Raw genomic sequence first — 14987 nt, forward strand, 5'->3', positions numbered from 1 at the left:
TTAGACCTCTGTGCTGTTTACCACCGCTAACCAGTGCTACCGTACTCACTCCTTAAAACATGGAAACAATGGCTTGGCCCCAATTTACATATTTAAATTACTTATAAGTCCATAGTAAAGGGGTACTACTTGTACCCAGGTCCTGTAAATTAAATGCTACTATTGGGCCTGCAGCACTTGCTGTGGCACCCACCTAAGTATGCCTTTAAATATGCCTCAGTCCTACTATTGCAGCCTGTGTGTGAATTTTAATTTACATTTCAACCTGCCAAAAAAAACTGTTTGCCAGACATAATCCTCACCCCTACTGTAGGCCCTAAACAGCTCACCGTGCATGGTGCAATGCATTTGAAAAGAAGAAGGTGTACGTTTAGGTTTTACATGTACTGATAATGAAAAACACCTAAATCTGTTTTTCACTATCGCAAGGTCTGCCTCTCCCAAAGGATAACATTGGAGCTACCATATTATATTTAGGAAGGATAACTTCCAAATGGGAACAGGGAAACAGTTCATGTTTGAAATTGTAGTGAAAAATCCTCTTTTGTGCTAAAGTCAGATTTTGAATTACAATTTTGGAGTCCACACAGCACAGAACTGCAATATATCATGTGGCCTCCCCCTTTCATCATTAAGTGTACATCTGACTCCAATCAGGCAACACATGCCCCTAAAATGATCCTCACAATTAGCGCTATTACTGCACCAAGTGCCCAGATTATTTTGTTTTTTAAGTGACAGCTCCAAGGCACTATGGGGAAGGGATTATTGTGAATTCAGCATGGAGAGGGGGCATATAATTTAATAAAAAGGCTGTGGCACACAGGAAAGTTCAAACCCATTGCTGTTCTTGTGTGTGGGTGTGTTTATGTGTGTGTGTGTGTGTAGGGGTCAGTTAATGTATGATAGAGGCAGCTGAGTGAGTGCATGTCTGAGTGCATGTGTGTCTCCACTGGGACCAGCATGTTTATGTATGTGGGAAAGGGAAAACATGTACTTGTCTGTCACCCTCCACATGGCATTGTCTCCCATGAGTGACCCTTGCATCTTAAGTCAGCTGGGTGCCAGCATGTTTGTGTATGTGGATAAGGGAGAGGGTGTGAGTGTGTATATCACCCTCCACATGCCAGTATCTCTTGCCATTGGCCCTGGCATCTTTAGCCAGCTCGGTACGAGCATGTTATGTATGTGGGTAAGGGAGTGTGTGGGTGTCTGTCAACCTCCACATGGCAGTGTCTCCCACCAGTGACCCTTACATCTTGTGCCAGCTCAGTGCCAGTATATTTATTTATGTGGGTAAGAGAGAGTGGGTGATAGTGTCTGTCAGCCCCCACAGGGCAGTATCCCTACCAGTGACCACAGCATGTTGAGCCAGCTCGATACCAGCATGTTTGTGTATGTGGGTAAACAATAGTAAGTGATTGACTCTGTCACCCTCCACATGCCCGTACCTCTCAACAGTGACTCTGGCATCTTGAGTCAGCTGGGTACCAGCATTTCTGTGTATGTGGGTAAGGGAGAGTGTGTGGGTGTGTCTGTCACCCTCCACATGGCAGTATCTCCTGCCAGTGGCCCTGGCATCCTGAGCCAGCTCAGTCTAAGCCTGTTTATGTATGCGGGTAAGGGAGAGTGTGTAAATGTCTGTCACTCCCACTTGCCAGTATCACCCACCAGTGACCCTGCCATCTTGAGCCAGCTCAGTGCCAGTATATTTATTTATATGGGAAAGAGAGGCTGTGTGATTTTGTCAGTCACCCCCACATGCCAGTATCTCCTGCCAGATGCCCTGGCACCTTGAGCCAACTCCATTTAACCCCTTCAGTGCCACGCCCTTTCCCCCTCCTGTGCCGGGCGTTGCACTAGTGGGTGGGGTTCATGATGAGATAGTCTCGTCATGGGCACAGCTCAACCGTGCTCCATGACGAGACTATCTCGTCATGGGCACTGAAGAGGTTAAATAATATAAGACTAGCTGACAGTCTGTCTGAATATTTTGCATTCTGGGACTTGTAGTCCTTTTTTATAATGTTAAAAAACAGATTACAGGCACAGAAAGCATATGAAAAACAAGTATAGGTCTCGCATTTACAGAAGTTTGAGCTATTGGCATTGTAAATGAAAATGCCTTTTATTTATGTTTTAAAAACCAAAACATAACTAAAAGGCATTGTCATTTACAATGCCAATAGCTCAAACTTGCGTAAATGCGAGACCTATTGCATTGTAAATGATTGTTCTTTGTTGCAGTGACAGCATCTTCTTGATATGCTTCTGGATACCGAGGAGTAGTTCTTTTTTCTTCCACGATGTGAGGGGGGGTTTGGTGACTTGCTATTAACCTGGGCATTAATCTTCATCTTAAAAGAGTTTTTTTGCAGTTTGTATTTTTCACCCCTAAAAAGGACCCTCTTAAGGAGACACGTGGCACCTTTCATGTGCACTATTAAGTGCAGGTTGGCACAATGACTGCTAGGAGGAGTCGCTCTTTCCTCCACCGCTCGATAAGGAAACTTAGCATACCTTCTCAGTGTCCACTCCTTGACAGACAATTGATTCGTTTCAAGGTTTATTATAGCACAAATGTCAGCCTTTGGGGCATCAGGATCAGATACAGGGCCGGACTGGGAACCAAAACCGGCCCTGGCAAAGTGCTCGGCCGCCCCCCGTGGGGTTGGGGGTGTGACCGAGCTATTTGCCAGGGCCGATTGTGGTTGATTTTGTTACAGGGGCCAATATTGCACCTATGCTGCAGAAATGGCCCTGTAACAAAAATGGCCCTCCAGGGCCCCAAACCGGCTCCCACCATGGCGGCCCACCTGGGAAATGCCCAGTGACCCCTACGGCCAGTCTGGCCCTGTTCAGACATAAGAGACAAACATCAAGCGATGTACATACAAGAAAATTAATATAGTGCAAGTGTTTCCTCCTCAGCAAGGATGATGAAAAATCCTTAATTAATAAGGTAACTCACAGAATGAATGGCGGAGGGAGTAAGGTAGAAAAGGAAAGTATGTGTGTTCTATTTCGGGGCAATAAAAAACATCCTGAGGGAAAATAGGGGCAAAATAGTACTTGCTAAAACCAATAGATCCACAATTGAATAACTATTTAATCCCTCAATGGTAGCTAGTAGCTACATAACTTGCATCTCCTTAGCACGTCAGGAAGGTTACTCACCCTTCAGCCTAGAATAACATAAGCAATCGTTAGTCTAGAATCTTCTCTGCAAATTCTTCTCCGCATACATTAATCTGCAAACTGTGGCATTCCTGTGCAGTTTCCCTCTCACACCATTGAAAGCTGTGTCCTTAAGGCTTCCCAAAATGTGTTTGGTGTCGCTTTTGGATGTTTAGAAACAATAATTTTTGACAATATTCTAAAAGATCTCTGATCCTTCTATTTTTGATATATGTTATGTCTTTATAGTATTTCGGGCTTTAAGGATAATCTGTGCCTTTCACAGTAATAAATGCCCTATGAACTGGTCTTAAGTAAGTTAAATTGTTTGGTCTAATTGTTCTTCAGTCTGGCTAGTGATTTAGTCACTTCAGACAATTCTTGCTTAAGGTAGATGTTTCGTTTGATTGACTTTGGACCTTCAGTCTCTAGTCTTTGTAAGATAGGCTATTTGTGAAACATCTCCTTCCATCTCCTTTGCTTAATAAGAAAATACATGGGGATTCTATATAAGCTTGTTTGCAGACTCTTTTTAACCTCTATAATGGCATCAAATTGTTGAGCTGGTGTTTAGAGTTTCAATAGTTACTGCCCACTCCCTTGCCTGTAATTCTCGATCAAGTTTCTGTATAGACCAACCAGCATATCTTGAACCTTTGTTCCTGATTGTGGTTCAATCTATGGGCCTTATTATGAGTTTGGTGGTCCAGTAGCAGACGATTCAATGCACCATCTGCTGTGGGACTGCCAAACCCGTGGTTGGATCGCCCGCCAGATCAGGCTCATTAAACAGCCTACCAGTCAGACTGCCACTTTCACAGCATCGCTTGCACTTCCCTGCACAGTGTGGCATACATGAGACACCGTGCAGGAACGGGGGGTGCAGATTTACATGGGGGCAATAGATGTGCCCCCCCGTGTGCACTCCCAGGCACAGAGGCACAAGGGGAGTGTCCCCCCCTTTGTTGCTTCACCACCACCCTCCTCATGGTGCTGCAGCCCCACCAGCATATTTTGGCCTTGAATCACTGCCAGAATGCTGCAGGATCCTTGATCTGCGGCGGCAGCAGCTGTTCAGTGGTGGTTCAACTGCCACACTTACAATGCTATAGGAGGTCCCGCAGTGTGGCAGTGGTCGAACCGCCACCATGACTGCGGCGGTCCCATGGACTACCAAAGTCGTAATAAGGCCCAAGACAGACTGGCTTGGAGTGAGCTGCTGCAGGATCACAGAATACTTTCAGTTCTACAGATTTATTATAATGTTTTATCTCTTTGGGCATTTGCTTTAGATCTGTAATCACATTATAAATCAAGTGACATATTTCCAACATCCCTCTTCTGTGTGCTTGGATATTTTCTTCTTACCCACTGAACAGTCTCCATTTTTGTGTTTGTATCATTCTTTTACATTTTTCAAAATTACTTTCTTCGATATGTATATCTCAGTGCAATTGTGCCCCCCTGGCTGTGGTGTATACACATATATTAAGGTGCTGTAATTTTATTTTTCAATAGATTTTTAAAATCTTTCTTTATGCAGAGTGCCTCAGCTCCCATTGTTTCTCCGGGAGATTATCACCCACTCCCTGCTCGTCTATTGCTCCTCTGTACTCCCCCACCCACACAATCCTTCTTCCACTTTTGCTTATTTGTATGTTATTTTAGTAGGGACTGGTATCTGTTGTTGTTGTAGTACTTTATTCGACATATAAAAAATATCATAAAAGTTCTGTACAGCATATATTTAAAACAGTTAAGAAAGACATACTACAACAAATGGTTTCAATCCATATATGATTAAAAAGATTAAAAAAGATAAAACTGCTTGTATATACACATATCATAATCAGATATCCCCTATAATTAGTAATGTAAACAATAATGGGCTGCAAGAATCAAGAATGAGGGTGATTTACTTGTGAATGGTGCGCCTTAAGTAACCTGCGTCTTAACCTCCAAGCCCAACCCAGGTATTTAGCGGTCCCACAGGTTACACTTGGAACAGATGTATCATAGGTCAGAATGCGCAGTGCCTCTTTGGCAGACCTTATACCCAGATTTTTACAGACAGGTTTTAGCCACCTTAGCCTAGGTTGTCTGTAGGCCTGACAGGCAAACATGAAGTGGCCAATAGACTCTGTAGGCGAGGCACAGCCTGGGCAACCTTTTAAGGATGTAATTGCCTTGCTCCAACTAGTTTGGAAATCATGTAGTGGAAGTGTGCCATATCGCAACTTAAGATATAATGATCTGTCTTCAGGTAATTCAATGAAATCCAGAAAAGGCTCCAAGCTAGGAGCCGGTTTCGCATCCAGGAAGTTCACACTAAGCACACCCTCCTGTTTTGTTAGGGTTTCAGCCATGACCCAATCCCAATAAGTTTTTTTTATCATTAGTTTGGGGGGAGGAGCCTGGCTCACCCAGGCTTCTTCCAAGCCAATTTCTTGCAGTTGTTTTTTCAAGTTCATTACCCAGGGGATCTTATGATCAGCTCCCAAATTTAGTAACTCGTCCAGGGCGGAAGCATAATGGTGGAGTTCAGGGGATCTTCTAATCCTTGCCCAGTACAGTATCGGGCGCAACCTGGCCACGTTGCTGATGGTTTGTCTACCAAGGTCGCTGCGAAGTGGAGCTAGCGGGGTGGACATGGGAAGCGAGACTAAGTCTCTAAAAAACGTATTCTCGGATTTGAGTAACTCTGTCGAGTTTTCAAATCCCCACAGTTCCACCCCATAGAGGGCTGCTGACAGTGCCTTCCCTTCGTAAACCTTAACGGCCGCCGCTATTGGCCTACTAAGTGAGAGCCTCTGATGTTTCAATATTGCCCCTGCAGTTCTTTTATGGGCAAGGAGCATTTTTGAAAGATGGGGAGCCCATTTAAGCTTGTTGTTGACCCTCACTCCGAGGTAATCAAAAGCGTCCACTAGCTCGAGTGTTGTGCCATTAAGTTTGATGTTATTCCTGAAGTTTTTTGAGGGAGATAGTGCCATCAGCTTAGTTTTTGATGTGTTTATTTTGAGCCCCCTAGTGTCACAAAACTGGGAGAAGCGGGACAGCAGTGTTTGTAAGCCCATAGGGCTTTTCAAAATCAAGAGGGTGTCGTCGGCGAAGAGCAGGGTAGATATTTTTTCCCCGCACAGGGTTGGGGCGTCGACCCTGTTGCCTCGCAAATAGTCTGCCACACCATTTATATAGAGAGAGAACAGGGTCGGGGCCATAACACAGCCCTAGCGCACTCCTTTCTCAACAGAAATCCTCTCTGTAAGCTATCCCTGATGTACCCACCTGATTTTGGCAAAATTGCCTACATGGAGGCGTTTGAGGAGGCCCAGGGTTAGGGGAGGGATACCCAGATCATGCAGTACCTGCCACAGCTGTAATCGTGGCACCAGGTCAAAGGCTGTTTTTAAATCAATGAATGCCAAATAGAGGCTGCCTTTTTCGATGGCCACAGATTTCCAGTAAATGATACAAAATCTAAAAACCTGGTCAATATTACCTACTCCCTCCCTAAAACCTGCTTGCAGATGGCTCAAAATACCCTCCTCATCTGTCCAGGCCTTGACCCTGGTTAAGAGGACTCTGCCAACTACTTTTTGAATTACATCGATTAAACTAATCGGTCTGTAGTTGGCAGGGTCCCCTCTATCCCCTTTCTTGTAAATGGCCACCACCTCCGCCCCCTTCCAGGAGTCCGGAATTGGACAGCCTTGGGCTAGATGTTTAAGAATCCGGAGGATGAATTCTGCCCAAAGATCTTTTTCGTGGAGTAATAGGTCACCTGGGAGACCATCAGGGCCAGCTGCTTTCCCCGGGGCAATCATATTTATTGCGGACCGGACCTCATCTAGGCTAAAATCGGCCTCCAACTCCAGAAGTTCTGAGTACTCCAGTTCCGACAACTGCTCCTCGTGATCCACTCTTTCCCTAGATGAATAAAGGTTTGTAAAGTGTGAGTGCCATTGGGAGCCTGTTATATGGTTCGGGATTAGATCAGCCCCGCTCCTGGTGTTGACATTTATAAGTTTCCAGAAAAGGGACGAATCTTTTAGCAGGGCTGCAGCCTTTAGGTCCTGCCAGTGGGACTCGTCCCACAATCGCTTTGCCTTCCTTATGGTAATATAGTACATTTTCCGGGCCTTAGTAATAGTTGGCTGGTCCTTGGATTTGATAGCTCGGAATAGGGTCTGTCTCATAACCATACAATCTTGTGAAAACCAAGGGTTTCCTGTTTTTGGGGGGTGCCGCTTGTGGTCACCCTTTACCTGCGTCTCGAAGAAGTTCCCAATCCTTTTTACCGTCCTTTGATAGACTTCTATAAACTCATTGGGGGGGAGGGTGTTCGAGGGGCAGCCCGTGGGCAAATCCATAGCTACAATACCATCTACAATTAGGCTTCTGATTTTACACAGGTCCAACTCTCGCTTTGCCACCCTAGGCCACTTGAGGCGCCTATTGCAGTTTGAGGGGGCAACGTCTCTTGCCCCGGGCCTTTGTTCAATTAGGGGCTCGATGGAAGTAGTGACCAAGCCCCGTCTGAGTTGCATGAACAGGGGATTATGGTCACTCTCGGGCCTATCAACCACAACCATATCAATTAGGTCCGGCCAGAGCTCTGTGCTCAGCAAGATATAGTCGATACGTGAGGGGACACCAGTTCTCGTGAATGTGGGAGCACCCGAGCCATCTGAATGGGTTCGCCCGTTTGTAGCCCTCAAGTTGAACTCCAAAGTGAGAGCATTAATTTGTACTGCTCTCTTAGACCATTTCTTTAACGGTGGAAGCGTTAGTTGGGGTATGCCCTGTTTGGAGTCAATATCGCCAGTGCCCAGGCTGTCATCGCTGCTCAGGGGCTCAAAGGTACAGTTTAGGTCCCCAGCAGCTATGACACCCGCCTTAGGGGAGATTACAGAAAGTTCAGACTCAAGAACTGAAACAGTCGGGCTAGTTTTTCCGCCAGAAGTGCCCCTAGCATAGATGTTAAATATTTCTAGGGGAAGTTGATGGGTTGACCCCTTAATAGAAATGTGCAGGAGGTCATAAGATGAAATTGGGTGCCACTTAGCTGTCCAGTTCAAGCTAATATTGACCCAAATTAAGAGACCCCCAGATGGTCGACCTCGTGTAGACCTAACAGCTGGAATGAAAAAGGTAGTAAACCCTGATCTGTGCAGGGGGAGCAGACCCCAGGTTTCCTGAAAGAGGATAACATCGATCTTGTCGATAAAATCACTCCAAACAGGATCTGTGAGGTTCCTCCTTAGCCCTGCAATGTTCCAAGATAGTAACTTGATAGCGGCCGAGGGGGATGGCAGCAGGGGGGTCCCTAAATCTACCAGCGTACTGACTTGACAGCCCTCATCTGTTTCCAGCCTATCAGCTACTTCACCCAAGTCAATTATAAGCGGGTAAAGAGCTGAGATGGTATTGGGGGGTGGGCCCGCTGCAGAGTGAAGAGTAAGTGGATATAAGGGAGATCCTGTGTTTGCATTGAGTAGTCAGTCAACTTGCCTTAAGCCAGAATCCTCTCCCTCTCTCAGGTGGTTCCAAACAGGAAGCTTGCGGATCTGGATTGAAGAGTGTGCAGGTGGTGAGGTCCTAAACTCAAGCAAAAGTAGGTTTTCAGCTAAATCAGGGTCCCTAAAAACAATCTCTATACAATCAGTGTCAGCATCCACCCGTGAGAGCCTCCTTACCCTTATAATGTCCTCTCTGATGACAGATCTGCATCCTCTTACATATCTTAGCCAGTGTATGACTTTATTTTGTAAAGATTCACTGTTTTCAAAAGCATAACGTGATGACAATTTTGGAGCATGGGTCATGAAAACAGGAAAGCTGTTATGCGCAGGATGGGGGGTAGCCGAATGAGCTGAAGTGTAAAGTAAAGGGTTGTCACTACCAGATGAAAAAGAATTATAGGTACATCTAGGGGAAGAGATTACAGTGGGTGCGCTTGGTGATTCATGGCATCTCCGCATGTCTAGATGTAGCTCGACATGACTGGTATCTACTACGTGCCACTAGTCTGCTTGCTTTGTTTTTCAAATCATTTGGACATCAATTTGCTATTTTTACCATTCTAAAATGACCATCGGATATGTTACAATCATAAAAGAAAAAAGATGCCAAAATGGCCTACAGTGCATCATGACGACTCATGATGCATGCACACACAGGAACATATGATGGCCATCTTGTAATTAAACCATTCCAAAATGGCCACCTTTTGCCCGTATATAATGCACCTGTGGTCATTTTGACGTTTTGTTATTTTACTGTTGCAACATGACTGACACCCATACTGTAAAATAACTCCCATTCCCTGTCAAAGGTGAAATGTATTAGCTTTGCCAATGCTCATAACTATTGTCATTGCACTGTTACGCTTTGATTAGCCAGCTGGCAGTTACCTGCCACACTCAATCAATCAATCACACTGTTGGTAGGCACTTCTCCACACTTCTGCCCCACAAATCTGCTTAACAAATCTTTATGCTTCTTGATTTGATGACTGAAAGTAGGACAAGCACATCAGTAGCAAAGCAGTAGTTGACACAGCCAGGTCATCTTTGATTGCATCACTTGTAGCACCTGCTATGGGGATTGGATACGCTTCCATAAATGCCCAAGGCTCCCTAAGGGCAGACAATAGTTTACATCCAATGCTAGTGCTGTCCTGGAAGGGTAGGCCACCCCTTCTGCAGCCACGGTAAATTGTTATATTTGTGTAGGACAGTCTGCCATTAGTACGGTACCTCCTAGGAATGCTGAGCATTTGACAGACGTTCTAAGGTGTTGTCTAGACGCTGTTACCCATCATTACCCCTCCCCCTTCCTGCCTCAATAAAAGTCTCAGGGGCAGATTTACAAGAAATTGACGCATCTCTAAAGATGCGTCACTTTCCCTGTGCCACCCTAAGAAACCCTTGCGCCACCATGGATGCTCCGTTGTTACAATACGGCGCACCATGTCGCAAGGATTGACAGATGCGTCAGAAATTCTGATGCATCTGTTGGGGCAAAAGTCACGCATTGCTGGAGTCGTGTCGCAAGCACGACACAAATCCAGCAATGCATTTTGAGGCCTATTCCCACTACACTGCGTCACTCATTACGCTTGCTTCAAGCAGGCGTAAGGTTTTGACGCAGTGGCATCCTAGAAGTGACTCAGTGAAATCTTGTAGATTACACTGCGTCGCTCTTACAAGGCTTCCCTACCTGGGAATGCCCACCCTGCATACATTATACCTGACGCAGGTATAATGTGACGCAGGGCTTAACAACGTGACGCATCTCCCTAGATGCATTACATTGTAAATTGGCTGCATTTTTTACGCCGCTACTGCATCACAAAAGTGGCACAACGTTGGCGCAAACGTGTTGCAAGGGGCTTGTAAATCTGCCTCCTCAGCTTGGTAACAAAAGGCATTGATAATGAATTTAGGTAGGGTAGCAACTTGTGACACCAGTTCTGTGTCTGTGCGTCTACGGTTTGATTGGCATGACGTGTTGCAGATGTGGTGTCAATCTGAATGCTTATTAACAAAAGACGTTTTTTTTGCCATGCATTTATCACATAATTGAAGGATTCCGTTGATCTATGTGTTTCATTTACTTTTGTCACTTTGTAGCACATTCATTTTGCACCTGATATTTTGAATAAACTTTTCTGTCGTAGCCTCAAGGCTAATCGGTGATTCAATGAATACGTCGTCATGTCAACGTTTTAGTTGGAAACACAGACTCCTGACTCAGACCCCGTTTGATGTCTGATGTCTAAATTGGCCCTTTCATACTGGAGGAGGCTTTGCAAGGACAGACGTCCTGACATTCTCCCAATGTTTCATTTGACGTGTTTGATGATCCGCCAGATGGGCTTCGCTGGGGAATCAGGTCTCGTAAAGATGTTTTGTTGTAGGTGTGCCTGATAATGAGGACGGAGCTGCCGAGGACCACTAATGACAGTCATTGCGGCTGTCAGCGCTTTTTCACGTTTCACATGAGGACACAAGGCCTAATCAGATTAAGCCTGACTCGCGCTGTGTTATCACCATCCGCATTTGATGGAAGGACAGCCATGTCTTACCACAGTGACAGCCAAGCACTGCGCGCCTCTGGTAGAAATTATAAAGTGTTCTTCCCGTATATATAGTTTATAATATTCCTTTTCTTTGATCTATAGTTTAAAGCTTAGGGGCAAGTGAAGCAAATGAATGATTGACTAAACAGTAAACAGTAAACACACATTAAAGCTTGCTGTGCTGTGTAGTAGCGGCTGCTCTTCTTAACAGGTGGTGGGCGGGTGGGGGGGAGGGTTTAAATAACAAAGAAACTGAAAAAAAATGCACTTACATGAGGCTGCTGTCTCGGGGTTCTTCTGCTCTGGGCAGACTCTGACTCCCCAGAGGCCAGTGCACACTGCCAGACTCCTAGACGTCAATCACGGCATTACTCTTATACTGGTAATACAGCATGGCCGGGCCATGATTGGCATGAGTAGGCTTGTTTGACCCTTGTTCAGGTCCTAGGAGCCAGTGCCTATACTCCACTCGGCTGTACAACACAGCTCGAGTGGAGAGAGATCAAAGTGCGCATGACGGTTTGGCCGGCCTTAGACAGCCGGCCAAACCGTCATGCACACTTACAGTGTGCACTACTCCTACCCCTGCTCTTGTCATGACCCTTCCTCGTCCGACTCCAGACTTGGCTTACTGGCTTAAGCTCGTAAACAAAAATAAAATGATAATAAAATGGTTTTCTTATAATTGTTTTCCCTCCCTCAGCTGGCTCTCAGCAGGTGCAGCAACGCTCCTCTGTCATACCAAAGGTGCAGCCGCTGGTGATGTATCACGCCCATACCTCAATCAGACCCCCCAGGATATTGCGGCATGGATTAGCAAATTTAGCGGCACAAATATGGAAATTTAGCGGCACAAATATGGAAATTTAGCGGCTTTTTTGCGGCACTTAATTTTACTCATAATCATTCATTTTCAGTCTGAAATCAATGGAAACTGTTTCAGCAGAATATTCCACTTTGCAATAGGCATGTTTAAAGTGTCTGCAGCTCTACGAAAGCACAGCTCCAGTCCTAAGCTCGCGGGAGGGAGCTGGATTTCTCCCGGAGATGTTCTAGTGCCCATGTAGGCACCCCTGCCAGGACACCGCTGCCTCCCGGATCTGTGAGGCAGGAAACCTCTTCCTCAGGCACCCTAGGGTGCATGATCCTAGTGGCTGATCCCAATAAGTGTACATTATCAGGTGCAATCTTCCCGGGATAGAGGGTTTACAGACAGGTAAGCATACTTCCACGAGTTATCTCTCTACATTCCTCCCTCGCACCCTCCCAGTTCGGCGTTAAAGAAGAGAAATCAGTCAATAAAGATGACATAGCATACAGATGATGCTAGTCCAACTATGCTCAGCAGGCGAGCACTAGGCCCCGAAAGGGGACCGCTCCCCCTCCCCACTCCAAATCAACTTCACCCTCATTTGAAGCCCTATACTGAAGATCAGTAGACGTGGGCTCCTTTCCCATGTCTAATGGAACTGTCCAACAAATTGAGAGAAAGTTTTTAAGATGGATTTAATGATAATCAACCTGCTAGCGCTGCGAAGAATCTTTAAAAGAATGGAAGAGTACTAGCACTTCTCTTTAGAAAACAGATATTCTGAGATAGTGAGTACATGTAGTTTTATATTTCTGTTTCAGTCACTGGATGAAACACATGACCCTGACCAGTGTTAAAAAGGCAGGTACTGTGGGTGCCAAGTTCCAGCACTTCTTACATTTGAAAGGGAGAGATTTACAGGGGCGGCTCCTCAATTAGGGCGGAGGAGCGCTGCCCCACTGCTTTCTCACAGTGCGAGAAGCAGAAAATAAAATGGTATTTTAAAAACCATTTTATTTTCTGCTTCTCGCGCTGTGAGAAAGCAGACAGGGGTATGCCTGGTTGGGGGCGGGTTTGAGCATATGCCTGGTTAGGGGCGGGCGGGTCGGGGAGGAGTGGCATGCCCTGGGGCCAACCAAAGCAGTCATGCACACTCTTCATTTTCTCTAAATTTTCTCTATGTAGGGTGCGTGCAGCCTACATAGAGAAAATGGCCTCCCTACAGACGCCCGGCTGGGCGCTGCCCGTGACTCCGCACTAATCACAACGCTGCCATTGCAGCGTTGTGATTAGCTACAGGAGGGGAGGGAGCATGTTTATTCCGGACAGCCCCGGGAGCAGTGGTGGCGCAGGACCGGTATCAGGTAAGTTTTAGTTATATTCTACCCCATACCCCCGTACCACCCGCCCAACATCCCTTGCCCCCCCCGCGAGAATTGCGATCGGCCACTGACCGGACATGTTTTCCTGTTCTGGGGGACTGCAAATATTGCCACTAATTAGCAGGAGCTGAAACCGCGCTAGAGGGATGTGTTGCTGTTATACCTCTCACCTCAGGGTAATTGTCAGAAATGTCTGGAAGCCAATCTCTGGCGCTATTTCATAAAACAACGTAACATTTTCTAGATATTGCAGATGGCTGCTGATTAATTTATTATGACCCCACTCATTTCCGGAATGTTCTAAGAACATTATCGATCTTGTGACTAAATGATGACATTCTTGACTCTGGTGCTGTAGTCATTACAATTTTAATTGCCGATTTCTTTTTTTTTTAATCAGTTATTCAAATCCGAGTGAAGGGTAGATGAGTAAAAGGCAGAACTTTGCATCCTTTTAACACCATTTGAAGTTTTGAGGGACACGTAAATAACACATTTTGCATTTTTTGCAAGCATACACTGGGTGGTCTGCTTAGAGTTAAGACAAGGCAGAGATAATCAACACAGCAAGCGTAGAGATCAGACTGGAACACTGACGGAAGGCTTTGCTTCCTAGATATCTGTGTTGTTCCGCAAGGGAAATACAAAGGACTGCCAGGCCATTGCCTTGGTGAAATATGAGACTGAAGCAGCTGCAAACTGGCGTGGGATCAGTGAACGAAGATTTTAAAGGAATGTTCATAAAGCCACATGATGGCACGCACATGTGATATAAAATGACACAGCACCACCTTCATCAAAATTGATATGCATGGCACATAGAAAATACAATGAAATAGCTTCATCGATGTATGCACATGCATGGCGCACATGACAACGGCGTGGCACGTGTTATAAAATTGCATGGAACATCCTTCACGATGGCATATCACATAGACTTGGCGTAGGTGACATAGCATTGTATCAAACAACCTTCAATCAGGATAAGGGGAAGCCTGATAAATATTGGCGTGGCATGGCCCATGGGTGACGTAAAATTGTATGGCACAACCTTCAGCTACATAAAGAAATTAATGACAGACGTGATAAACAATGAGGTGACTCAGGTGATATAACCATGTGCATACTTTCGGCTAGATATATATATGCATATCGCACACAATAAACAGAGATGTGGCACGGCGCGCACAGCCTTCATCAAAGTATATAAATACATATCACACACAATAACAGTGACGTTACACAGCGTGTACAACCTTCGTCAAGTTATATACACGCACATCACGCAGGATAAACAGTGACGTGGCACGGGTGCTATAAAATGGCGTGGACAAACATTCACTAAGACATGGAACAGCATGGCTCAGTTCCACTCACTGCTGCTGCCTCGAAGCTACGGGACCGGGCAGTGCCAAGGCCTATTCCAGCCACGGTGACTTAGAACCTTGCAGCACTTTTAATAGAATAATACTGGTACTTCTAAGATGCAGCAAGTACTCTGAGACAGTGAAAACCAGCACTTTTATATTTT

Source organism: Triturus cristatus, chromosome 4_1 (assembly GCF_964204655.1).
Source record: "Triturus cristatus chromosome 4_1, aTriCri1.1, whole genome shotgun sequence".
NCBI classification, from domain to species: domain Eukaryota; kingdom Metazoa; phylum Chordata; class Amphibia; order Caudata; family Salamandridae; genus Triturus; species Triturus cristatus.